Consider the following 25,673-nt stretch of genomic DNA (forward strand, 5'->3'; position numbering starts at 1 on the left):
CGCCACAGACAGTCCCTGCTAACACGAAACGTTGTGGCAACGTTGTGCGTTAGCTGGGGTGCCACACCAGACCTATGTATTACAAAACGAACACATTGTCTTGATAAAACAGCTGTAATTGAGTGCCTGACACGCCAGTCAAGCGCAATCTTGAGAAGGTGGGCATTTCAGTAAGGATTTCAATTGACATGCAGTATGAAACTGAAAGGAGGTTGCATCACTATGATGCATAACATTGCATGTATTGTATTTTCAAGTGTGTGCATTCATCCTGTTGTCATTTTGTTTTGAAAGCAGAAGAATCATTCAACAGGTTGCTGAGACAAATGTAAACCAGTAAAACATATGAAGAGAAACAAACCTTGAATATAAGTTCAGTTGTTTAAACATTTGACAAACTATGGTGAGGGGGTAAGAAAACACACAAATCCAGCAGCTCCTGTATTTCAATACACCAGAACCCAATATTATTGGCGAGTCGGGTAGTCCATCATCACAGTTCGAGGGCAGGCATCATTTCAGTAATTTCATCCCGTTGCATTCACATCCGTGCCTTGAATGAGATTGAATGTGATCTTTGCTCTCAAGTATGTTCCCAAGTTTTACACTTTCGTGCTTTGCATGAATGGGAATGGAACCGTGTGTGTTGAATGAGGCTCCTTGTGAGCACTGAACTTTGTCCGGTGGAGTTCCTTTTTGTGTTGCTGTAATTGTGTCATTTCTCGATGAGAAAGATTAGGCAACATTTAGTCACTTCTAGCCATGATGCTCAATTAATTTACGAATGTACCCTAGTTACTAGGGACCGTTTACGTTGGAGATCAAGATCTATTGTATGCCTGTGTATTTGGGGAAGTAAAATCTGAAATAATGATGAAATTGTGTGTATCCAAAGTTAAAACTCGTGATTTGTCGCCCTCTGGTGTGTAAAAGGTGCAAAAGCTTACAGCACCTGGTATTCCCAGGCGGTCTCCCATCCAAGTACTGACCAGGCCCGAGGCTGCCTGGCTTCCGAGATCGGTCGAGATCGGGCGTATTCAGGCTAGTATGGCCGTAAGCCAGGGAGGCTGTCCCTGACGCTCTACTTAAAGGGAAGGCAATATCCGTTTCTGCCGATCATACTTACAGTTGAACTGTCTCTCTACTCTAAAGCCCGGGACACACCAGCGCGCCGCAGACAGTCCCTGCTAACACGCCACGTTGTGGCAACGTTGTGGCAACGTTGTGCGTTAGTTGGGGTGCCACACCAGACCGGAACTATATTTTACAAAACGAACACATTGTCTTGATAAAACAGCTGTAATTGAGTGCCTGACACGCCAGTCAAGCGCAATCTTGAGAAGGTGTGCATTTCAGTAAGGATTTCAATTGACATGCAGTATGAAACTGAAAGGAGGTTGCATCACTATGATGCATAACATTGCATGTATTGTATTTTCAAGTGTGTGCATTCATCCTGTTGTCATTTTGTTTTGAAAGCAGAAGAATCATTCAACAGGTTGCTGAGACAAATGTAAACCAGTAAAACATATGAAGAGAAACAAACCTTGAATATAAGTTCAGTTGTTTAAACATTTGACAAACTATGGTGAGGGGGTAAGAAAACACACAAATCCAGCAGCTCCTGTATTTCAATACACCAGAACCCAATATTATTGGCGAGTCGGGTAGTCCATCATCACAGTTCGAGGGCAGGCATCATTTCAGTAATTTCATCCCGTTGCATTCACATCCGTGCCTTGAATGAGATTGAATGTGATCTTTGCTCTCAAGTATGTTTCCAAGTTTTACACTTTCGTGCTTTGCATGAATGGGAATGGAACCGTGTGTGTTGAATGAGTCTCCTTGTGAGCACTGAACTTTGTGTGGTGGAGTTCCTTTTTGTGTTGCTGTAATTGTGTCATTTCTTGATGAGAAAGATTAGGCAACATTGAGTCACTTCTAGCCATGATGCTCAATTAATTTACGAATGTACCCTAGTTACTAGGGACCGTTTACGTTGGAGATCAAGATCTATTGTATGCCTGTGTATTTGGGGAAGTAAAATCTGAAATAATGATGAAATTGTGTGTATCCAAAGTTAAAACTCGTGATTTGTCGCCCTCTGGTGTGTAAAAGGTGCAAAAGCTTACAGCACCTGGTATTCCCAGGCGGTCTCCCATCCAAGTACTGACCAGGCCCGAGCCTGCCTGGCTTCCGAGATCGGTCGAGATCGGGCGTATTCAGGCTAGTATGGCCGTAAGCCAGGGAGGCTGTCCCTGACGCTCTACTTAAAGGGAAGGCAATATCCGTTTCTGCCGTTCATACTTACAGTTGAACTGTCTCTCTACTCTAAAGCCCGGGACACACCAGCGCGCCGCAGACAGTCCCTGCTAACTCGCCACGTTGTGGCAACGTTGTGGCAACGTTGTGCGTTTGCTGGGGTGCCACACCAGACCGGAACTATATTTTACAAAACGAACATATTGTCTTGATAAAACAGCTGTAATTGAGTGCCTGACACGCCAGTCAAGCGCAATCTTGAGAAGGTGTGTATTTCAGTAAGGATTTCAATTGACATGCAGTATGAAACTGAAAGGAGGTTGCATCACTATGATGCATAACATTGCATGTATTGTATTTTCAAGTGTGTGCATTCATCCTGTTGTCATTTTGTTTTGAAAGCAGAAGAATCATTCAACAGGTTGCTGAGACAAATGTAAACCAGTAAAACATATGAAGAGAAACAAACCTTGAATATAAGTTCAGTTGTTTAAACATTTGACAAACTATGGTGAGGGGGTAAGAAAACACACAAATCCAGCAGCTCCTGTATTTCAATACACCAGAACCCAATATTATTGGCGAGTCGGGTAGTCCATCATCACAGTTCGAGGGCAGGCATCATTTCAGTAATTTCATCCCGTTGCATTCACATCCGTGCCTTGAATGAGATTGAATGTGATCTTTGCTCTCAAGTATGTTCCCAAGTTTTACACTTTCGTGCTTTGCATGAATGGGAATGGAACCGTGTGTGTTGAATGAGTCTCCTTGTGAGCACTGAACTTTGTGTGGTGGAGTTCCTTTTTGTGTTGCTGTAATTGTGTCATTTCTTGATGAGAAAGATTAGGCAACATTGAGTCACTTCTAGCCATGATGCTCAATTAATTTACGAATGTACCCTAGTTACTAGGGACCGTTTACGTTGGAGATCAAGATCTATTGTATGCCTGTGTATTTGGGGAAGTAAAATCTGAAATAATGATGAAATTGTGTGTATCCAAAGTTAAAACTCGTGATTTGTCGCCCTCTGGTGTGTAAAAGGTGCAAAAGCTTACAGCACCTGGTATTCCCAGGCGGTCTCCCATCCAAGTACTGACCAGGCCCGAGGCTGCCTGGCTTCCGAGATCGGTCGAGATCGGGCGTATTCAGGCTAGTATGGCCGTAAGCCAGGGAGGCTGTCCCTGACGCTCTACTTAAAGGGAAGGCAATATCCGTTTCTGCCGATCATACTTACAGTTGAACTGTCTCTCTACTCTAAAGCCCGGGACACACCAGCGCGCCGCAGACAGTCCCTGCTAACACGCCACGTTGAGGCAACGTTGTGGCAACGTTGTGCGTTAGTTGGGGTGCCACACCAGACCGGAACTATATTTTACAAAACGAACACATTGTCTTGATAAAACAGCTGTAATTGAGTGCCTGACACGCCAGTCAAGCGCAATCTTGAGAAGGTGTGCATTTCAGTAAGGATTTCAATTGACATGCAGTATGAAACTGAAAGGAGGTTGCATCACTATGATGCATAACATTGCATGTATTGTATTTTCAAGTGTGTGCATTCATCCTGTTGTCATTTTGTTTTGAAAGCAGAAGAATCATTCAACAGGTTGCTGAGACAAATGTAAACCAGTAAAACATATGAAGAGAAACAAACCTTGAATATAAGTTCAGTTGTTTAAACATTTGACAAACTATGGTGAGGGGGTAAGAAAACACACAAATCCAGCAGCTCCTGTATTTCAATACACCAGAACCCAATATTATTGGCGAGTCGGGTAGTCCATCATCACAGTTCGAGGGCAGGCATCATTTCAGTAATTTCATCCCGTTGCATTCACATCCGTGCCTTGAATGAGATTGAATGTGATCTTTGCTCTCAAGTATGTTTCCAAGTTTTAAACTTTCGTGCTTTGCATGAATGGGAATGGAACCGTGTGTGTTGAATGAGTCTCCTTGTGAGCACTGAACTTTGTGTGGTGGAGTTCCTTTTTGTGTTGCTGTAATTGTGTCATTTCTTGATGAGAAAGATTAGGCAACATTGAGTCACTTCTAGCCATGAAGCTCAATTAATTTACGAATGTACCCTGGTTACTAGGGACCGTTTACGTTGGAGATCAAGATCTATTGTATGCCTGTGTATTTGGGGAAGTAAAATCTGAAATAATGATGAAATTGTGTGTATCCAAAGTTAAAACTCGTGATTTGTCGCCCTCTGGTGTGTAAAAGGTGCAAAAGCTTACAGCACCTGGTATTCCCAGGCGGTCTCCCATCCATAGTACTGACCAGGCCCGAGCCTGCCTGGCTTCCGAGATCGGTCGAGATCGGGCGTATTCAGGCTAGTATGGCCGTAAGCCAGGGAGGCTGTCCCTGACGCTCTACTTAAAGGGAAGGCAATATCCGTTTCTGCCGTTCATACTTACAGTTGAACTGTCTCTCTACTCTAAAGCCCGGGACACACCAACGCGCCGCAGACAGTCCCTGCTAACTCGCCACGTTGTGGCAACGTTGTGGCAACGTTGTGCGTTTGCTGGGGTGCCACACCAGACCGGAACTATATTTTACAAAACGAACACATTGTCTTGATAAAACAGCTGTAATTGAGTGCCTGACATGCCAGTCAAGCGCAATCTTGAGAAGGTGTGCATTTCAGTAAGGATTTCAATTGACATGCAGTATGAAACTGAAAGGAGGTTGCATCACTATGATGCATAACATTGCATGTATTGTATTTTCAAATGTGTGCATTCATCCTGTTGTCATTTTATTTTGAAAGCAGAAGAATCATTCAACAGGTTGCTGAGACAAATGTAAACCAGTAAAACATATGAAGAGAAACAAACCTTGAATATAAGTTCAGTTGTTTAAACATTTGACAAACTATGGTGAGGGGGTAAGAAAACACACAAATCCAGCAGCTCCTGTACTTCAATACACCAGAAGCCAATATTATTGGTGAGTCGGGTAGTCCATCATCACAGTTCGAGGGCAGGCATCATTTCAGTAATTTCATCCCGTTGCATTCACATCCGTGCCTTGAATGAGGTTGAATGTGATCTTTGCTCTCAAGTATGTTCCCAAGTTTTACACTTTCGTGCTTTGCATGAATGGGAATGGAACCGTGTGTGTTGAATGAGGCTCCTTGTGAGCACTGAACTTTGTCCGGTGGAGTTCCTTTTTGTGTTGCTGTAATTGTGTCATTTCTTGATGAGAAAGATTAGGCAACATTTAGTCACTTCTAGCCATGATGCTCAATTTATTTACGAATGTACCCTAGTTACTAGGGACCGTTTACGTTGGAGAACAAGATCTATTGTATGCCTGTGTATTTGGGGAAGTAAAATCTGAAATAATGATGAAATTGTGTGTATCCAAAGTTAAAACTCGTGATTTGTCGCCCTCTGGTGTGTAAAAGGTGCAAAAGCTTACAGCACCTGGTATTCCCAGGCGGTCTCCCATCCAAGTACCGACCAGGCCCGAGCCTGCTTGGCTTCGGAGATCGGACGAGATCGGGCGTATTCAGGCTAGTATGGCCGTAAGCCAGGGAGGCTGTCCCTGATGCTGTACTTAAAGGGAAGGCAATATCCGTTTCTGCCGTTCATACTTACAGTTGAACTGTCTCTCTACTCTAAAGCCCGGGACACAGCAGCGCGCCGCAGACAGTCCCTGCTAACACGCCACGTTGTGGCAACATTGTGGCAACGTTGTGCGTTAGCTGGGGTGCCACACCAGACCGGAACTATATTTTACAAAAAAAACACATTGTCTTGATAAAACAGCTGTAATTGAGTGCCTGACACGCCAGTCAAGCGCAATCTTGAGAAGGTGTGCATTTCAGTAAGGATTTCAATTGACATGCAGTATGAAACTGAAAGGAGGTTGCATCACTATGATGCATAACATTGCATGTATTGTATTTTCAAGTGTGTGCATTCATCCTGTTGTCATTTTGTTTTGAAAGCAGAAGAATCATTCAACAGGTTGCTGAGACAAATGTAAACCAGTAAAACATATGAAGAGAAACAAACCTTGAATATAAGTTCAGTTGTTTAAACATTTGACAAACTATGGTGAGGGGGTAAGAAAACACACAAATCCAGCAGCTCCTGTATTTCAATACACCAGAACCCAATATTATTGGCGAGTCGGGTAGTCCATCATCACAGTTCGAGGGCAGGCATCATTTCAGTAATTTCATCCCGTTGCATTCACATCCGTGCCTTGAATGAGATTGAATGTGATCTTTGCTCTCAAGTATGTTCCCAAGTTTTACACTTTCGTGCTTTGCATGAATGGGAATGGAACCGTGTGTGTTGAATGAGGCTCCTTGTGAGCACTGAACTTTGTCCGGTGGAGTTCCTTTTTGTGTTGCTGTAATTGTGTCATTTCTCGATGAGAAAGATTAGGCAACATTTAGTCACTTCTAGCCATGATGCTCAATTTATTTACGAATGTACACTAGTTACTAGGGACCGTTTACGTTGGAGAACAAGATCTATTCTATGCCTGTGTATTTGGGGAAGTCAAATCTGAAATAATGATGAAATTGCGTGTATCCAAAGTTAAAACTCGTGATTTGTCGCCCTCTGGTGTGTAAAAGATGCAAAAGCTTACAGCACCTGGTATTCCCAGGCGGTCTCCCATCCAAGTACTGACCAGGCCCGAGCCTGCTTAGCTTCCGAGATCGGACGAGATCGGGCGTATTCAGGCTAGTATGGCCGTAAGCCAGGGAAGCTGTCCCTGACGCTCTACTTAAAGGGAAGGCAATATCCGTTTCTTCCGCTCATACTTGCAATTGAACTGTCTCTCTACTCTAAAGTCCGGGACACACCAGCGCGCCGCAGACAGTCCCTGCTAACACGAAACGTTGTGGCAACGTTGTGCGTTAGCTGGGGTGCCACACCAGACCGGAACTATATATTACAAAACGAACACATTGTCTTGATAAAACAGCTGTAATTGAGTGCCTGACACGCCAGTCAAGCGCAATCTTGATAAGGTGTGCATTTCAGTAAGGATTTCAATTGACATGCAGTATGAAACTGAAAGGAGGTTGCATCACTATGATGCATAACATTGCATGTATTGTATTTTCAAGTGTGTGCATTCATCCTGTTGTCATTTTGTTTTGAAAGCAGAAGAATCATTCAACAGGTTGCTGAGACAAATGTAAACCAGTAAAACATATGAAGAGAAACAAACCTTGAATATAAGTTCAGTTGTTTAAACATTTGACAAACTATGGTGAGGGGGTAAGAAAACACACAAATCCAGCAGCTCCTGTATTTCAATACACCAGAACCCAATATTATTGGCGAGTCGGGTAGTCCATCATCACAGTTCGAGGGCAGGCATCATTTCAGTAATTTCATCCCGTTGCATTCACATCCGTGCCTTGAATGAGATTGTATGTGATCATTGCTCTCAAGTATGTTCCCAAGTTTTACACTTTCGTGCTTTGCATGAATGGGAATGGAACCGTGTGTGTTGAATGAAGCTCCTTGTGAGCACTGAACTTTGTCCGGTGGAGTTCCTTTTTGTGTTGCTGTAATTGTGTCATTTCTCGATGAGAAAGATTAGGCAACATTTAGTCACTTCTAGCCATGATGCTCAATTTATTTACGAATGTACCCTAGTTACTAGGGACCGTTTACGTTGGAGAACAAGATCTATTGTATGCCTGTGTATTTGGGGAAGTCAAATCTGAAATAATGATGAAATTGCTTGTATCCAAAGTTAAAACTCGTGATTTGTCGCCCTCTGGTGTGTAAAAGATGCAAAAGCTTACAGCACCTGGTATTCCCAGGCGGTCTCCCATCCAAGTACTGACCAGGCCCGAGCCTGCTTAGCTTCCGAGATCGGACGAGATCTGGCGTATTCAGGCTAGTATGGCCGTAAGCCGGGGAGGCTGTCCCTGACGTTCTACTTAAAGGGAAGGCAATATCCGTTTCTGCCGTTCATACTTACAGTTGAACTGTCTCTCTACTCTAAAGCCCGGGACACACCAGCGCAGCCGCAGACAGTCCCTGCTAACACGCCACGTTGTGGCAACATTGTGGCAACGTTGTGCGTTAGCTGGGGTGCCACACCAGACCGGAACTATATATTACAAAACGAACACATTCTCTTGATAAAACAGCTGTAATTGAGTGCCTGACACGCCAGTCAAGCGCAATCTTGAGAAGGTGTGCATTTCAGTAAGGATTTCAATTGACATGCAGTATGAAACTGAAAGGAGGTTGCATCACTATGATGCATAACATTGCATGTATTGTATTTTCAAGTGTGTGCATTCATCCTGTTGTCATTTTGTTTTGAAAGCAGAAGAATCATTCAACAGGTTGCTGAGACAAATGTAAACCAGTAAAACATATGAAGAGAAACAAACCTTGAATATAAGTTCAGTTGTTTAAACATTTGACAAACTATGGTGAGGGGGTAAGAAAACACACAAATCCAGCAGCTCCTGTATTTCAATACACCAGAACCCAATATTATTGGCGAGTCGGGTAGTCCATCATCACAGTTCGAGGGCAGGCATCATTTCAGTAATTTCATCCCGTTGCATTCACATCCGTGCCTTGAATGAGATTGAATGTGATCTTTGCTCTCAAGTATTTTCCCAAGTTTTACACTTTCGTGCTTTGCATGAATGGGAATGGAACCGTGTGTGTTGAATGAGGCTCCTTGTGAGCACTGAACTTTGTCCGGTGGAGTTCCTTTTTGTGTTGCTGTAATTGTGTCATTTCTCGATGAGAAAGATTAGGCAACATTTAGTCACTTCTAGCCATGATGCTCAATTTATTTACGAATGTACACTAGTTACTAGGGACCGTTTACGTTGGAGAACAAGATCTATTCTATGCCTGTGTATTTGGGGAAGTCAAATCTGAAATAATGATGAAATTGCGTGTATCCAAAGTTAAAACTCGTGATTTGTCGCCCTCTGGTGTGTAAAAGATGCAAAAGCTTACAGCACCTGGTATTCCCAGGCGGTCTCCCATCCAAGTACTGACCAGGCCCGAGCCTGCTTAGCTTCCGAGATCGGACGAGATCGGGCGTATTCAGGCTAGTATGGCCGTAAGCCAGGGAGGCTGTCCCTGACGCTCTACTTAAAGGGAAGGCAATATCCGTTTCTTCCGCTCATACTTGCAATTGAACTGTCTCTCTACTCTAAAGTCCGGGACACACCAGCGCGCCGCAGACAGTCCCTGCTAACACGAAACGTTGTGGCAACGTTGTGCGTTAGCTGGGGTGCCACACCAGACCGGAACTATATATTACAAAACGAACACATTGTCTTGATAAAACAGCTGTAATTGAGTGCCTGACACGCCAGTCAAGCGCAATCTTGAGAAGGTGTGCATTTCAGTAAGGATTTCAATTGACATGCAGTATGAAACTGAAAGGAGGTTGCATCACTATGATGCATAACATTGCATGTATTGTATTTTCAAGTGTGTGCATTCATCCTGTTGTCATTTTGTTTTGAAAGCAGAAGAATCATTCAACAGGTTGCTGAGACAAATGTAAACCAGTAAAACATATGAAGAGAAACAAACCTTGAATATAAGTTCAGTTGTTTAAACATTTGACAAACTATGGTGAGGGGGTAAGAAAACACACAAATCCAGCAGCTCCTGTATTTCAATACACCAGAACCCAATATTATTGGCGAGTCGGGTAGTCCATCATCACAGTTCGAGGGCAGGCATCATTTCAGTAATTTCATCCCGTTGCATTCACATCCGTGCCTTGAATGAGATTGAATGTGATCTTTGCTCTCAAGTATGTTCCCAAGTTTTACACTTTCGTGCTTTGCATGAATGGGAATGGAACCGTGTGTGTTGAATGAAGCTCCTTGTGAGCACTGAACTTTGTCCGGTGGAGTTCCTTTTTGTGTTGCTGTAATTGTGTCATTTCTCGATGAGAAAGATTAGGCAACATTTAGTCACTTCTAGCCATGATGCTCAATTTATTTACGAATGTACCCTAGTTACTAGGGACCGTTTACGTTGGAGAACAAGATCTATTGTATGCCTGTGTATTTGGGGAAGTCAAATCTGAAATAATGATGAAATTGCGTGTATCCAAAGTTAAAACTCGTGATTTGTCGCCCTCTGGTGTGTAAAAGATGCAAAAGCTTACAGCACCTGGTATTCCCAGGCGGTCTCCCATCCAAGTACTGACCAGGCCCGAGCCTGCTTAGCTTCCGAGATCGGACGAGATCGGGCGTATTCAGGCTAGTATGGCCGTAAGCCAGGGAGGCTGTCCCTGACGCTCTACTTAAAGGGAAGGCAATATCCGTTTCTGCCGTTCATACTTACAGTTGAACTGTCTCTCTACTCTAAAGCCCGGGACACACCAGCGCGCCGCAGACAGTCCCTGCTAACACGCCACGTTGTGGCAACATTGTGGCAACGTTGTGCGTTAGCTGGGGTGCCACACCAGACCGGAACTATATATTACAAAACGAACACATTCTCTTGATAAAACAGCTGTAATTGAGTGCCTGACACGCCAGTCAAGCGCAATCTTGAGAAGGTGTGCATTTCAGTAAGGATTTCTATTGACATGCAGTATGAAACTGAAAGGAGGTTGCATCACTATGATGCATAACATTGCATGTATTGTATTTTCAAGTGTGTGCATTCATCCTGTTGTCATTTTGTTTTGAAAGCAGAAGAATCATTCAACAGGTTGCTGAGACAAATGTAAACCAGTAAAACATATGAAGAGAAACAAACCTTGAATATAAGTTCAGTTGTTTAAACATTTGACAAACTATGGTGAGGGGGTAAGAAAACACACAAATCCAGCAGCTCCTGTATTTCAATACACCAGAACCCAATATTATTGGCGAGTCGGGTAGTCCATCATCACAGTTCGAGGGCAGGCATCATTTCAGTAATTTCATCCCGTTGCATTCACATCCGTGCCTTGAATGAGATTGAATGTGATCTTTGCTCTCAAGTATGTTCCCAAGTTTTACACTTTCGTGCTTTGCATGAATGGGAATGGAACCGTGTGTGTTGAATGAGGCTCCTTGTGAGCACTGAACTTTGTCCGGTGGAGTTCCTTTTTGTGTTGCTGTAATTGTGTCATTTCTCGATGAGAAAGATTAGGCAACATTTAGTCACTTCTAGCCATGATGCTCAATTTATTTACGAATGTACCCTAGTTACTAGGGACCGTTTACGTTGGAGAACAAGATCTATTGTATGCCTGTGTATTTGGGGAAGTCAAATCTGAAATAATGATGAAATTGCGTGTATCCAAAGTTAAAACTCGTGATTTGTCGCCCTCTGGTGTGTAAAAGATGCAAAAGCTTACAGCACCTGGTATTCCCAGGCGGTCTCCCATCCAAGTACTGACCAGGCCCGAGCCTGCTTAGCTTCCGAGATCGGACGAGATCGGGCGTATTCAGGCTAGTATGGCCGTAAGCCAGGGAGGCTGTCCCTGACGCTCTACTTAAAGGGAAGGCAATATCCGTTTCTGCCGCTCATACTTGCAGTTGAACTCTCTCTCTACTCTAAAGTCCGGGACACACCAGCGCGCCGCAGACAGTCCCTGCTAACACGAAACGTTGTGGCAACGTTGTGCGTTAGCTGGGGTGCCACACCAGACCGGAACTATATATTACAAAACGAACATATTGTCTTGATAATACAGCTGTAATTGAGTGCCTGACACGCCAGTCAAGCGCAATCTTGAGAAGGTGTGCATTTCAGTAAGGATTTCAATTGACATGCAGTATGAAACTGAAAGGAGGTTGCATCACTATGATGCATAACATTGCATGTATTGTATTTTCAAGTGTGTGCATTCATCCTGTTGTCATTTTGTTTTGAAAGCAGAAGAATCATTCAACAGGTTGCTGAGACAAATGTAAACCAGTAAAACATATGAAGAGAAACAAACCTTGAATATAAGTTCAGTTGTTTAAACATTTGACAAACTATGGTGAGGGGGTAAGAAAACACACAAATCCAGCAGCTCCTGTATTTCAATACACCAGAACCCAATATTATTGGCGAGTCGGGTAGTCCATCATCACAGTTCGAGGGCAGGCATCATTTCAGTAATTTCATCCCGTTGCATTCACATCCGTGCCTTGAATGAGATTGAATGTGATCTTTGCTCTCAAGTATGTTCCCAAGTTTTACACTTTCGTGCTTTGCATGAATGGGAATGGAACCGTGTGTGTTGAATGAGGCTCCTTGTGAGCACTGATCTTTGTCCGGTGGAGTTCCTTTTTGTGTTGCTGTAATTGTGTCATTTCTCGATGAGAAAGATTAGGCAACATTTAGTCACTTCTAGCCATGATGCTCAATTTATTTACGAATGTACCCTAGTTACTAGGGACCGTTTACGTTGGAGAACAAGATCTATTGTATGCCTGTGTATTTGGGGAAGTCAAATCTGAAATAATGATGAAATTGCGTGTATCCAAAGTTAAAACTCGTGATTTGTCGCGCTCTGGTGTGTAAAAGATGCAAAAGCTTACAGCACCTGGTATTCCCAGGCGGTCTCCCATCCAAGTACTGACCAGGCCAGAGCCTGCTTAGCTTCCGAGATCGGACGAGATCGGGCGTATTCAGGCTAGTATGGCCGTAAGCCAGGGAGGCTGTCCCTGACGCTCTACTTAAAGGGAAGGCAATATCCGTTTCTGCCGTTCATACTTACAGTTGAACTGTCTCTCTACTCTAAAGCCCGGGACACACCAGCGCGCCGCAGACAGTCCCTGCTAACACGAAACGTTGTGGCAACGTTGTGCGTTAGCTGGGGTGCCACACCAGACCGGAACTATATTTTACAAAACGAACACATTTGTCTTGATAAAACAGCTGTAATTGAGTGCCTGACACGCCAGTCAAGCGCAATCTTGAGAAGGTGTGCATTTCAGTAAGGATTTCAATTGACATGCAGTATGAAACTGAAAGGAGGTTGCATCACTATGATGCATAACATTGCATGTATTGTATTTTCAAGTGTGTGCATTCATCCTGTTGTCATTTTGTTTTGAAAGCAGAAGAATCATTCAACAGGTTGCTGAGACAAATGTAAACCAGTAAAACATATGAAGAGAAACAAACCTTGAATATAAGTTCAGTTGTTTAAACATTTGACAAACTATGGTGAGGGGGTAAGAAAACACACAAATCCAGCAGCTCCTGTATTTCAATACACCAGAACCCAATATTATTGGCGAGTCGGGTAGTCCATCATCACAGTTCGAGGGCAGGCATCATTTCAGTAATTTCATCCCGTTGCATTCACATCCGTGCCTTGAATGAGATTGAATGTGATCTTTGCTCTCAAGTATGTTCCCAAGTTTTACACTTTCGTGCTTTGCATGAATGGGAATGGAACCGTGTGTGTTGAATGAGGCTCCTTGTGAGCACTGATCTTTGTCCGGTGGAGTTCCTTTTTGTGTTGCTGTAATTGTGTCATTTCTCGATGAGAAAGATTAGGCAACATTTAGTCACTTCTAGCCATGATGCTCAATTTATTTACGAATGTACCCTATTTACTAGGGACCGTTTACGTTGGAGAACAAGATCTATTGTATGCCTGTGTATTTGGGGAAGTCAAATCTGAAATAATGATGAAATTGCGTGTATCCAAAGTTAAAACTCGTGATTTGTCGCGCTCTGGTGTGTAAAAGATGCAAAAGCTTACAGCACCTGGTATTCCCAGGCGGTCTCCCATCCAAGTACTGACCAGGCCCGAGCCTGCTTAGCTTCCGAGATCGGACGAGATCGGGCGTATTCAGGCTAGTATGGCCGTAAGCCAGGGAGGCTGTCCCTGACGCTCTACTTAAAGGGAAGGCAATATCCGTTTCTGCCGTTCATACTTACAGTTGAACTGTCTCTCTACTCTAAAGCCCGGGACACACCAGCGCGCCGCAGACAGTCCCTGCTAACACGCCACGTTGTGGCAACATTGTGGCAACGTTGTGCGTTAGCTGGGGTGCCACACCAGACCGGAACTATATATTACAAAACGAACACATTGTCTTGATAATACAGCTGTAATTGAGTGCCTGACACGCCAGTCAAGCTCAATCTTGAGAAGGTGTGCATTTCAATAAGGATTTCAATTGACATACAGTATGAAACTGAAAGGAGGTTGCATCACTATGATGCATAACATTGCATGTATTGTATTTTCAAGTGTGTGCATTCATCCTGTTGTCATTTTGTTTTGAAAGCAGAAGAATCATTCAACAGGTTGCTGAGACAAATGTAAACCAGTAAAACATATGAAGAGAAACAAACCTTGAATATAAGTTCAGTTGTTTAAACATTTGACAAACTATGGTGAGGGGGTAAGAAAACACACAAATCCAGCAGCTCCTGTATTTCAATACACCAGAACCCAATATTATTGGCGAGTCGGGTAGTCCATCATCACAGTTCGAGGGCAGGCATCATTTCAGTAATTTCATCCCGTTGCATTCACATCCGTGCCTTGAATGAGATTGAATGTGATCTTTGCTCTCAAGTATGTTCCCAAGTTTTACACTTTCGTGCTTTGCATGAATGGGAATGGAACCGTGTGTGTTGAATGAGGCTCCTTGTGAGCACTGAACTTTGTCCGGTGGAGTTCCTTTTTGTGTTGCTGTAATTGTGTCATTTCTCGATGAGAAAGATTAGGCAACATTTAGTAACTTCTAGCCATGATGCTCAATTCATTTACGAATGTACCCTAGTTACTAGGGACCGTTTACGTTGGAGAACAAGATCTATTGTATGCCTGTGTATTTGGGGAAGTCAAATCTGAAATAATGATGAAATTGCGTGTATCCAAAGTTAAAACTCGTGATTTGTCGCCCTCTGGTGTGTAAAAGATGCAAAAGCTTACAGCACCTGGTATTCCCAGGCGGTCTCCCATGCAAGTACTGACCAGGCCCGAGCCTGCTTAGCTTCCGAGATCGGACGAGATCGGGCGTATTCAGGCTAGTATGGCCGTAAGCCAGGAATGCTGTCCCTGACGCTCTACTTAAAGGGAAGGCAATATCCGTTTCTGCCGTTCATACTTACAGTTGAACTGTCTCTCTACTCTAAAGCCCGGGACACACCAGCGCGCCGCAGACAGTCCCTGCTAAGACGCCACGTTGTGGCAACATTGTGGCAACGTTGTGCGTTAGCTGGGGTGCCACACCAGACCGGAACTATATTTTACAAAACGAACACATTGTCTTGATAATACAGCTGTAATTGAGTGCCTGACATGCCAGTCAAGCGCAATCTTGAGAAGGTGTGCATTTCAGTAAGGATTTCAATTGACATGCAGTATGAAACTGAAAGGAGGTTGCATCACTATGATGCATAACATTGCATGTATTGTATTTTCAAGTGTGTGCATTCATCCTGTTGTCATTTTGTTTTGAAAGCAGAAGAATCATTCAACAGGTTGCTGAGACAAATGTAAACCAGTAAAACATATGAAGAGAAACAAACCTTGAATATAAGTTCAGTTGTTTAAACATTTGACAAACTATGGTGAGGGGGTAAGAAAACACACAAATCGAGCAGCTCCTGTATTTCAATACACCAGAACCCAATATTATTGGCGAGTCGGGTAGTCCATCATCACAGTTCGAGGGCAGGCATCTTTTCAGTAATTTCATCCCGTTGCATTCACATCCGTGCCTTGAATGAGATTGAATGTGATCTTTGCTCTCAAGTATGTTCCCAAGTTTTACACTTTCGTGCTTTGCATGAATGGGAATGGAACCGTGTGTGTTGAATGAGGCTCCTTGTGAGCACTGATCTTTGTCCGGTGGAGTTCCTTTTTGTGTTGCTGTAATTGTGTCATTTCTCGATGAGAAAGATTAGGCAACATTTAGTCACTTCTAGCCATGATGCTCAATTTATTTACGAATGTACCCTAGTTACTAGGGACCGTTTACGTTGGAGAACAAGATCTATTGTATGCCTGTGTATTTGGGGAAGTCAAATCTGAAATAATGATGAAATTGCGTGTATCCAAAGTTAAAACTCGTGATTTGTCGCCCTCTGGTGTGTAAAAGATGCAAAAGCTTACAGCACCTGGTATTCCCAGGCGGTCTCCCATCCAAGTACTGACCAGGCCCGAGCCTGCTTAGCTTCCGAGATCGGACGAGATCGGGCGTATTCAGGCTAGTATGGCCGTAAGCCAGGGAGGCTGTCCCTGACGCTCTACTTAAAGGGAAGGCAATATCCGTTTCTGCCGTTCATACTTACAGTTGAACTGTCTCTCTACTCTAAAGCCCGGGACACACCAGCGCGCCGCAGACAGTCCCTGCTAACACGCCACGTTGTGGCAACATTGTGGCAACGTTGTGCGTTAGCTGGGGTGCCACACCAGACCGGAACTATATATTACAAAACGAACACATTCTCTTGATAAAACAGCTGTAATTGAGTGCCTGACACGCCAGTCAAGCGCAATCTTGAGAAGGTGTGCATTTCAGTAAGGATTTCTATTGACATGCAGTATGAAACTGAAAGGAGGTTGCATCACTATGATGCATAACATTGCATGTATTGTATTTTCAAGTGTGTGCATTCATCCTGTTGTCATTTTGTTTTGAAAGCAGAAGAATCATTCAACAGGTTGCTGAGACAAATGTAAACCAGTAAAACATATGAAGAGAAACAAACCTTGAATATAAGTTCAGTTGTTTAAACATTTGACAAACTATGGTGAGGGGGTAAGAAAACACACAAATCCAGCAGCTCCTGTATTTCAATACACCAGAACCCAATATTATTGGCGAGTCGGGTAGTCCATCATCACAGTTCGAGGGCAGGCATCATTTCAGTAATTTCATCCCGTTGCATTCACATCCGTGCCTTGAATGAGATTGAATGTGATCTTTGCTCTCAAGTATGTTCCCAAGTTTTACACTTTCGTGCTTTGCATGAATGGGAATGGAACCGTGTGTGTTGAATGAGGCTCCTTGTGAGCACTGAACTTTGTCCGGTGGAGTTCCTTTTTGTGTTGCTGTAATTGTGTCATTTCTCGATGAGAAAGATTAGGCAACATTTAGTCACTTCTAGCCATGATGCTCAATTTATTTACGAATGTACCCTAGTTACTAGGGACCGTTTACGTTGGAGAACAAGATCTATTGTATGCCTGTGTATTTGGGGAAGTCAAATCTGAAATAATGATGAAATTGCGTGTATCCAAAGTTAAAACTCGTGATTTGTCGCCCTCTGGTGTGTAAAAGATGCAAAAGCTTACAGCACCTGGTATTCCCAGGCGGTCTCCCATCCAAGTACTGACCAGGCCCGAGCCTGCTTAGCTTCCGAGATCGGGCGTATTCAGGCTAGTATGGCCGTAAGCCAGGGAGGCTGTCCCTGACGCTCTACTTAAAGGGAAGGCAATATCCGTTTCTGCCGCTCATACTTACAGTTGAACTGTCTCTCTACTCTAAAGCCCGGGACACACCAGCGCGCCGCAGACAGTCCCTGCTAACACGCCACGTTGTGGCAACATTGTGGCAACGTTGTGCGTTAGCTGGGGTGCCACACCAGACCGGAACTATATATTACAAAACGAACACATTCTCTTGATAAAACAGCTGTAATTGAGTGCCTGACACGCCAGTCAAGCGCAATCTTGAGAAGGTGTGCATTTCAGTAAGGATTTCTATTGACATGCAGTATGAAACTGAAAGGAGGTTGCATCACTATGATGCATAACATTGCATGTATTGTATTTTCAAGTGTGTGCATTCATCCTGTTGTCATTTTGTTTTGAAAGCAGAAGAATCATTCAACAGGTTGCTGAGACAAATGTAAACCAGTAAAACATATGAAGAGAAACAAACCTTGAATATAAGTTCAGTTGTTTAAACATTTGACAAACTATGGTGAGGGGGTAAGAAAACACACAAATCCAGCAGCTCCTGTATTTCAATACACCAGAACCCAATATTATTGGCGAGTCGGGTAGTCCATCATCACAGTTCGAGGGCAGGCATCATTTCAGTAATTTCATCCCGTTGCATTCACATCCGTGCCTTGAATGAGATTGAATGTGATCTTTGCTCTCAAGTATGTTCCCAAGTTTTACACTTTCGTGCTTTGCATGAATGGGAATGGAACCGTGTGTGTTGAATGAGGCTCCTTGTGAGCACTGAACTTTGTCCGGTGGAGTTCCTTTTTGTGTTGCTGTAATTGTGTCATTTCTCGATGAGAAAGATTAGGCAACATTTAGTCACTTCTAGCCATGATGCTCAATTTATTTACGAATGTACCCTAGTTACTAGGGACCGTTTACGTTGGAGAACAAGATCTATTGTATGCCTGTGTATTTGGGGAAGTCAAATCTGAAATAATGATGAAATTGCGTGTATCCAAAGTTAAAACTCGTGATTTGTCGCCCTCTGGTGTGTAAAAGATGCAAAAGCTTACAGCACCTGGTATTCCCAGGCGGTCTCCCATCCAAGTACTGACCAGGCCCGAGCCTGCTTAGCTTCCGAGATCGGACGAGATCGGGCGTATTCAGGCTAGTATGGCCGTAAGCCAGGGAGGCTGTCCCTGACGCTCTACTTAAAGGGAAGGCAATATCCGTTTCTGCCGCTCATACTTGCAGTTGAACTCTCTCTCTACTCTAAAGTCCGGGACACACCAGCGCGCCGCAGACAGTCCCTGCTAACACGAAACGTTGTGGCAACGTTGTGCGTTAGCTGGGGTGCCACACCAGACCGGAACTATATATTACAAAACGAACATATTGTCTTGATAATACAGCTGTAATTGAGTGCCTGACACGCCAGTCAAGCGCAATCTTGAGAAGGTGTGCATTTCAGTAAGGATTTCAATTGACATGCAGTATGAAACTGAAAGGAGGTTGCATCACTATGATGCATAACATTGCATGTATTGTATTTTCAAGTGTGTGCATTCATCCTGTTGTCATTTTGTTTTGAAAGCAGAAGAATCATTCAACAGGTTGCTGAGACAAATGTAAACCAGTAAAACATATGAAGAGAAACAAACCTTGAATATAAGTTCAGTTGTTTAAACATTTGACAAACTATGGTGAGGGGGTAAGAAAACACACAAATCCAGCAGCTCCTGTATTTCAATACACCAGAACCCAATATTATTGGCGAGTCGGGTAGTCCATCATCACAGTTCGAGGGCAGGCATCATTTCAGTAATTTCATCCCGTTGCATTCACATCCGTGCCTTGAATGAGATTGAATGTGATCTTTGCTCTCAAGTATGTTCCCAAGTTTTACACTTTCGTGCTTTGCATGAATGGGAATGGAACCGTGTGTGTTGAATGAGGCTCCTTGTGAGCACTGATCTTTGTCCGGTGGAGTTCCTTTTTGTGTTGCTGTAATTGTGTCATTTCTCGATGAGAAAGATTAGGCAACATTTAGTCACTTCTAGCCATGATGCTCAATTTATTTACGAATGTACCCTATTTACTAGGGACCGTTTACGTTGGAGAACAAGATCTATTGTATGCCTGTGTATTTGGGGAAGTCAAATCTGAAATAATGATGAAATTGCGTGTATCCAAAGTTAAAACTCGTGATTTGTCGCGCTCTGGTGTGTAAAAGATGCAAAAGCTTACAGCACCTGGTATTCCCAGGCGGTCTCCCATCCAAGTACTGACCAGGCCCGAGCCTGCTTAGCTTCCGAGATCGGACGAGATCGGGCGTATTCAGGCTAGTATGGCCGTAAGCCAGGGAGGCTGTCCCTGACGCTCTACTTAAAGGGAAGGCAATATCCGTTTCTGCCGTTCATACTTACAGTTGAACTGTCTCTCTACTCTAAAGCCCGGGACACACCAGCGCGCCGCAGACAGTCCCTGCTAACACGAAACGTTGTGGCAACGTTGTGCGTTAGCTGGGGTGCCACACCAGACCGGAACTATATTTTACAAAACGAACACATTTGTCTTGATAAAACAGCTGTAATTGAGTGCCTGACACGCCAGTCAAGCGCAATCTTGAGAAGGTGTGCATTTCAGTAAGGATTTCAATTGACATGCAGTATGAAACTGAAAGGAGGTTGCATCACTATGATGCATAACATTGCATGTATTGTATTTTCAAGTGTGTGCATTCATCCTGTTGTCATTTTGTTTTGAAAGCAGAAGAATCATTCAACAGGTTGCTGAGACAAATGTAAACCAGTAAAACATATGAAGAGAAACAAACCTTGAATATAAGTTCAGTTGTTTAAACATTTGACAAACTATGGTGAGGGGGTAAGAAAACACACAAATCCAGCAGCTCCTGTATTTCAATACACCAGAACCCAATATTATTGGCGAGTCGGGTAGTCCATCATCACAGTTCGAGGGCAGGCATCATTTCAGTAATTTCATCCCGTTGCATTCACATCCGTGCCTTGAATGAGATTGAATGTGATCTTTGCTCTCAAGTATGTTCCCAAGTTTTACACTTTCGTGCTTTGCATGAATGGGAATGGAACCGTGTGTGTTGAATGAGGCTCCTTGTGAGCACTGATCTTTGTCCGGTGGAGTTCCTTTTTGTGTTGCTGTAATTGTGTCATTTCTCGATGAGAAAGATTAGGCAACATTTAGTCACTTCTAGCCATGATGCTCAATTTATTTACGAATGTACCCTATTTACTAGGGACCGTTTACGTTGGAGAACAAGATCTATTGTATGCCTGTGTATTTGGGGAAGTCAAATCTGAAATAATGATGAAATTGCGTGTATCCAAAGTTAAAACTCGTGATTTGTCGCGCTCTGGTGTGTAAAAGATGCAAAAGCTTACAGCACCTGGTATTCCCAGGCGGTCTCCCATCCAAGTACTGACCAGGCCCGAGCCTGCTTAGCTTCCGAGATCGGACGAGATCGGGCGTATTCAGGCTAGTATGGCCGTAAGCCAGGGAGGCTGTCCCTGACGCTCTACTTAAAGGGAAGGCAATATCCGTTTCTGCCGTTCATACTTACAGTTGAACTGTCTCTCTACTCTAAAGCCCGGGACACACCAGCGCGCCGCAGACAGTCCCTGCTAACACGCCACGTTGTGGCAACATTGTGGCAACGTTGTGCGTTAGCTGGGGTGCCACACCAGACCGGAACTATATATTACAAAACGAACACATTGTCTTGATAATACAGCTGTAATTGAGTGCCTGACACGCCAGTCAAGCTCAATCTTGAGAAGGTGTGCATTTCAATAAGGATTTCAATTGACATACAGTATGAAACTGAAAGGAGGTTGCATCACTATGATGCATAACATTGCATGTATTGTATTTTCAAGTGTGTGCATTCATCCTGTTGTCATTTTGTTTTGAAAGCAGAAGAATCATTCAACAGGTTGCTGAGACAAATGTAAACCAGTAAAACATATGAAGAGAAACAAACCTTGAATATAAGTTCAGTTGTTTAAACATTTGACAAACTATGGTGAGGGGGTAAGAAAACACACAAATCCAGCAGCTCCTGTATTTCAATACACCAGAACCCAATATTATTGGCGAGTCGGGTAGTCCATCATCACAGTTCGAGGGCAGGCATCTTTTCAGTAATTTCATCCCGTTGCATTCACATCCGTGCCTTGAATGAGATTGAATGTGATCTTTGCTCTCAAGTATGTTCCCAAGTTTTACACTTTCGTGCTTTGCATGAATGGGAATGGAACCGTGTGTGTTGAATGAGGCTCCTTGTGAGCACTGATCTTTGTCCGGTGGAGTTCCTTTTTGTGTTGCTGTAATTGTGTCATTTCTCGATGAGAAAGATTAGGCAACATTTAGTCACTTCTAGCCATGATGCTCAATTTATTTACGAATGTACCCTAGTTACTAGGGACCGTTTACGTTGGAGAACAAGATCTATTGTTTGCCTGTGTATTTGGGGAAGTCAAATCTGAAATAATGATGAAATTGCGTGTATCCAAAGTTAAAACTCGTGATTTGTCGCGCTCTGGTGTGTAAAAGATGCAAAAGCTTACAGCACCTGGTATTCCCAGGCGGTCTCCCATCCAAGTACTGACCAGGCCCGAGCCTGCTTAGCTTCCGAGATCGGACGAGATCGGGCGTATTCAGGCTAGTATGGCCGTGAGCCAGGGAGCCTGTCCCTGACGCTCTATTTAAAGGGATGGCAATATCCGTTTCTGCCGTTCATACTTACAGTTGAACTGTCTCTCTACTCTAAAGCCCGGGACACACCAGCGCGCCGCAGACAGTCCCTGCTAATATGCCACGTTGTGGCAACGTTGTGCGTTAGCTGGGGTGCCACACCAGACCGGAACTATATTTTACAAAACGAACACATTTGTCTTGATAAAACAGCTGTAATTGAGTGCCTGACACGCCAGTCAAGCGCAATCTTGAGAAGGTGTGCATTTCAGTAAGGATTTCAATTGACGTGCAGTATGAAACTGAAAGGAGGTTGCATCACTATGATGCATAACATTGCATGTATTGTATTTTCAAGTGTGTGCATTCATCCTGTTGTCATTTTGTTTTGAAAGCAGAAGAATCATTCAACAGGTTGCTGAGACAAATGTAAACCAGTAAAACATATGAAGAGAAACAAACCTTGAATATAAGTTCAGTTGTTTAAACATTTGACAAACTATGGTGAGGGGGTAAGAAAACACACAAATCCAGCAGCTCCTGTATTTCAATACACCAGAACCCAATATTATTGGCGAGTCGGGTAGTCCATCATCACAGTTCGAGGGCAGGCATCATTTCAGTAATTTCATCCCGTTGCATTCACATCCGTGCCTTGAATGAGATTGAATGTGATCTTTGCTCTCAAGTATGTTCCCAAGTTTTACACTTTCGTGCTTTGCATGAATGGGAATGGAACCGTGTGTGTTGAATGAGGCTCCTTGTGAGCACTGAACTCTGTCCGGTGGAGTTCCTTTTTGTGTTGCTGTAATTGTGTCATTTCTCGATGAGAAAGATTAGGCAACATTTAGTGACTTCTAGCCATGATGCTCAATTTATTTACGAATGTACCCTAGTTACTAGGGACCGTTTACGTTGGAGAACAAGATCTATTGTATGCCTGTGTATTTGGGGAAGTCAAATCTGAAATAATGATGAAATTGCGTGTATCCAAAGTTAAAACTCGTGATTTGTCGCCCTCTGGTGTGTAAAAGATGCAAAAGCTTACAGCACCTGGTTTTCCCAGGTGGTCTCCCATCCAAGTACTGACCAGGCCCGAGCCTGCTTAGCTTCCGAGATCGGACGAGATCGGGCGTATTCAGGCTAGTATGGCCGTAAGCCAGGGAGGCTGTCCCTGACGCTCTACTTAAAGAGAAGGCAATATCCGTTTCTGCCGCTCATACTTGCAGTTGAACTGTCTCTCTACTCTAAAGTCCGGGACACACCAGCGCGCCGCAGACAGTCCCTGCTAACACGAAACGTTGTGGCAACGTTGTGCGTTAGCTGGGGTGCCACACCAGACCGGAACTATATATTACAAAACGAACACATTGTCTTGATAAAACAGCTGTAATTGAGTGCCTGACACGCCAGTCAAGCGCAATCTTGAGAAGGTGTGCATTTCAGTAAGGATTTCAATTGACATGCAGTATGAAACTGAAAGGAGGTTGCATCACTATGATGCATAACATTGCATGTATTGTATTTTCAAGTGTGTGCATTCATCCTGTTGTCATTTTGTTTTGAAAGCAGAAGAATCATTCAACAGGTTGCTGAGACAAATGTAAACCAGTAAAACATATGAAGAGAAACAAACCTTGAATATAAGTTCAGTTGTTTAAACATTTGACAAACTATGGTGAGGGGGTAAGAAAACACACAAATCCAGCAGCTCCTGTATTTCAATACACCAGAACCCAATATTATTGGCGAGTCGGGTAGTCCATCATCACAGTTCGAGGGCAGGCATCATTTCAGTAATTTCATCCCGTTGCATTCACATCCGTGCCTTGAATGAGATTGAATGTGATCTTTGCTCTCAAGTATGTTCCCAAGTTTTACACTTTCGTGCTTTGCATGAATGGGAATGGAACCGTGTGTGTTGAATGAGGCTCCTTGTGAGCACTGATCTTTGTCCGGTGGAGTTCCTTTTTGTGTTGCTGTAATTGTGTCATTTCTCGATGAGAAAGATTAGGCAACATTTAGTCACTTCTAGCCATGATGCTCAATTTATTTACGAATGTACCCTAGTTACTAGGGACCGTTTACGTTGGAGAACAAGATCTATTGTATGCCTGTGTATTTGGGGAAGTCAAATCTGAAATAATGATGAAATTGCGTGTATCCAAAGTTAAAACTCGTGATTTGTCGCGCTCTGGTGTGTAAAAGATGCAAAAGCTTACAGCACCTGGTATTCCCAGGCTGTCTCCCATCCAAGTACTGACCAGGCCCGAGCCTGCTTAGCTTCCGAGATCGGACGAGATCGGGCGTATTCAGGCTAGTATGGCCGTAAGCCAGGGAGGCTGTCCCTGACGCTCTACTTAAAGGGATGGCAATATCCGTTTCTGCCGTTCATACTTACAGTTGAACTGTCTCTCTACTCTAAAGCCCGGGACACACCAGCGCGCCGCAGACAGTCCCTGCTAATATGCCACGTTGTGGCAACGTTGTGCGTTAGCTGGGGTGCCACACCAGACCGGAACTATATTTTACAAAACGAACACATTGTCTTGATAAAACAGCTGTAATTGAGTGCCTGACACGCCAGTCAAGCGCAATCTTGAGAAGGTGTGCATTTCAGTAAGGATATCAATTGACATGCAGTATGAAACTGAAAGGAGGTTGCATCACTATGATGCATAACATTGCATGTATTATATTTTCAAGTGTGTGCATTCATCCTGTTGTCATTTTGTTTTGAAAGCAGAAGAATCATTCAACAGGTTGCTGAGACAAATGTAAACCAGTAAAACATATGAAGAGAAACAAACCTTGAATATAAGTTCAGTTGTTTAAACATTTGACAAACTATGGTGAGGGGGTAAGAAAACACACAAATCCAGCAGCTCCTTTATTTCAATACACCAGAAGCCAATATTATTGGCGAGTCGGGTAGTCCATCATCACAGTTCGAGGGCAGGCATCATTTCAGTAATTTCATCCCGTTGCATTCACATCCGTGCCTTGATTGAGATTGAATGTGATCATTGCTCTCAAGTATGTTCCCAAGTTTTACACTTTCGTGCTTTGCATGAATGGGAATGGAACCGTGTGTGTTGAATGAGGCTCCTTGTGAGCACTGAACTTTGTCCGGTGGAGTTCCTTTTTGTGTTGCTGTAATTGTGTCATTTCTCGATGAGAAAGATTAGGCAACATTTAGTCACTTCTAGCCATGATGCTCAATTTATTTACGAATGTACCCTAGTAACTAGGGACCGTTTACGTTGGAGAACAAGATCTATTGTATGCCTGTGTATTTGGGGAAGTCAAATCTGAAATAATGATGAAATTGCGTGTATCCA

The 25,673-nt window shown here is 43.5% G+C and overlaps 19 non-coding genes and 2 pseudogenes across 19 annotated transcripts; all 21 read right to left on the bottom strand.

Annotated features, from left to right (window-relative positions):
- Positions 1–940: 940 nt before the first annotated feature.
- LOC136743322 (5S ribosomal RNA) lies at positions 941–1,059 on the bottom strand. The gene has a single exon (XR_010815425.1). It is a non-coding gene; the product is annotated as a 5S ribosomal RNA (ribosomal RNA).
- A 1,066-nt stretch (positions 1,060–2,125) lies between these two features.
- Positions 2,126–2,244, bottom strand: LOC136743299 (5S ribosomal RNA). The gene has a single exon (XR_010815404.1). It is a non-coding gene; the product is annotated as a 5S ribosomal RNA (ribosomal RNA).
- Positions 2,245–3,310: 1,066 nt separating this feature from the next.
- Positions 3,311–3,429, bottom strand: LOC136743323 (5S ribosomal RNA). The gene has a single exon (XR_010815426.1). It is a non-coding gene; the product is annotated as a 5S ribosomal RNA (ribosomal RNA).
- Positions 3,430–4,495: 1,066 nt separating this feature from the next.
- LOC136743345 (uncharacterized) lies at positions 4,496–4,615 on the bottom strand (annotated as a pseudogene).
- Positions 4,616–5,681: 1,066 nt separating this feature from the next.
- LOC136743296 (5S ribosomal RNA) lies at positions 5,682–5,800 on the bottom strand. Its single transcript, XR_010815401.1, has one exon. It is a non-coding gene; the product is annotated as a 5S ribosomal RNA (ribosomal RNA).
- Positions 5,801–6,866: 1,066 nt separating this feature from the next.
- On the bottom strand, positions 6,867–6,985 carry LOC136743271 (5S ribosomal RNA). Its single transcript, XR_010815375.1, has one exon. It is a non-coding gene; the product is annotated as a 5S ribosomal RNA (ribosomal RNA).
- A 1,055-nt stretch (positions 6,986–8,040) lies between these two features.
- Positions 8,041–8,159, bottom strand: LOC136743185 (5S ribosomal RNA). The gene has a single exon (XR_010815294.1). It is a non-coding gene; the product is annotated as a 5S ribosomal RNA (ribosomal RNA).
- Positions 8,160–9,226: 1,067 nt separating this feature from the next.
- On the bottom strand, positions 9,227–9,345 carry LOC136743282 (5S ribosomal RNA). The gene has a single exon (XR_010815388.1). It is a non-coding gene; the product is annotated as a 5S ribosomal RNA (ribosomal RNA).
- A 1,055-nt stretch (positions 9,346–10,400) lies between these two features.
- LOC136743294 (5S ribosomal RNA) lies at positions 10,401–10,519 on the bottom strand. The gene has a single exon (XR_010815399.1). It is a non-coding gene; the product is annotated as a 5S ribosomal RNA (ribosomal RNA).
- A 1,066-nt stretch (positions 10,520–11,585) lies between these two features.
- Positions 11,586–11,704, bottom strand: LOC136743307 (5S ribosomal RNA). The gene has a single exon (XR_010815410.1). It is a non-coding gene; the product is annotated as a 5S ribosomal RNA (ribosomal RNA).
- A 1,055-nt stretch (positions 11,705–12,759) lies between these two features.
- Positions 12,760–12,878, bottom strand: LOC136743098 (5S ribosomal RNA). Its single transcript, XR_010815213.1, has one exon. It is a non-coding gene; the product is annotated as a 5S ribosomal RNA (ribosomal RNA).
- A 1,056-nt stretch (positions 12,879–13,934) lies between these two features.
- On the bottom strand, positions 13,935–14,053 carry LOC136743318 (5S ribosomal RNA). The gene has a single exon (XR_010815421.1). It is a non-coding gene; the product is annotated as a 5S ribosomal RNA (ribosomal RNA).
- A 1,066-nt stretch (positions 14,054–15,119) lies between these two features.
- Positions 15,120–15,238, bottom strand: LOC136743122 (5S ribosomal RNA). Its single transcript, XR_010815235.1, has one exon. It is a non-coding gene; the product is annotated as a 5S ribosomal RNA (ribosomal RNA).
- A 1,066-nt stretch (positions 15,239–16,304) lies between these two features.
- LOC136743331 (5S ribosomal RNA) lies at positions 16,305–16,423 on the bottom strand. Its single transcript, XR_010815429.1, has one exon. It is a non-coding gene; the product is annotated as a 5S ribosomal RNA (ribosomal RNA).
- A 1,066-nt stretch (positions 16,424–17,489) lies between these two features.
- On the bottom strand, positions 17,490–17,598 carry LOC136743326 (uncharacterized; annotated as a pseudogene).
- Positions 17,599–18,664: 1,066 nt separating this feature from the next.
- Positions 18,665–18,783, bottom strand: LOC136743342 (5S ribosomal RNA). The gene has a single exon (XR_010815434.1). It is a non-coding gene; the product is annotated as a 5S ribosomal RNA (ribosomal RNA).
- A 1,055-nt stretch (positions 18,784–19,838) lies between these two features.
- On the bottom strand, positions 19,839–19,957 carry LOC136743354 (5S ribosomal RNA). Its single transcript, XR_010815436.1, has one exon. It is a non-coding gene; the product is annotated as a 5S ribosomal RNA (ribosomal RNA).
- Positions 19,958–21,013: 1,056 nt separating this feature from the next.
- Positions 21,014–21,132, bottom strand: LOC136743366 (5S ribosomal RNA). Its single transcript, XR_010815438.1, has one exon. It is a non-coding gene; the product is annotated as a 5S ribosomal RNA (ribosomal RNA).
- Positions 21,133–22,198: 1,066 nt separating this feature from the next.
- Positions 22,199–22,317, bottom strand: LOC136743171 (5S ribosomal RNA). Its single transcript, XR_010815281.1, has one exon. It is a non-coding gene; the product is annotated as a 5S ribosomal RNA (ribosomal RNA).
- A 1,056-nt stretch (positions 22,318–23,373) lies between these two features.
- LOC136743060 (5S ribosomal RNA) lies at positions 23,374–23,492 on the bottom strand. The gene has a single exon (XR_010815176.1). It is a non-coding gene; the product is annotated as a 5S ribosomal RNA (ribosomal RNA).
- A 1,055-nt stretch (positions 23,493–24,547) lies between these two features.
- LOC136743245 (5S ribosomal RNA) lies at positions 24,548–24,666 on the bottom strand. Its single transcript, XR_010815351.1, has one exon. It is a non-coding gene; the product is annotated as a 5S ribosomal RNA (ribosomal RNA).
- Positions 24,667–25,673: the final 1,007 nt, after the last annotated feature.

Source organism: Amia ocellicauda, unplaced genomic scaffold, assembly GCF_036373705.1.
Source record: "Amia ocellicauda isolate fAmiCal2 unplaced genomic scaffold, fAmiCal2.hap1 HAP1_SCAFFOLD_77, whole genome shotgun sequence".
Lineage (NCBI taxonomy): Eukaryota > Metazoa > Chordata > Actinopteri > Amiiformes > Amiidae > Amia > Amia ocellicauda.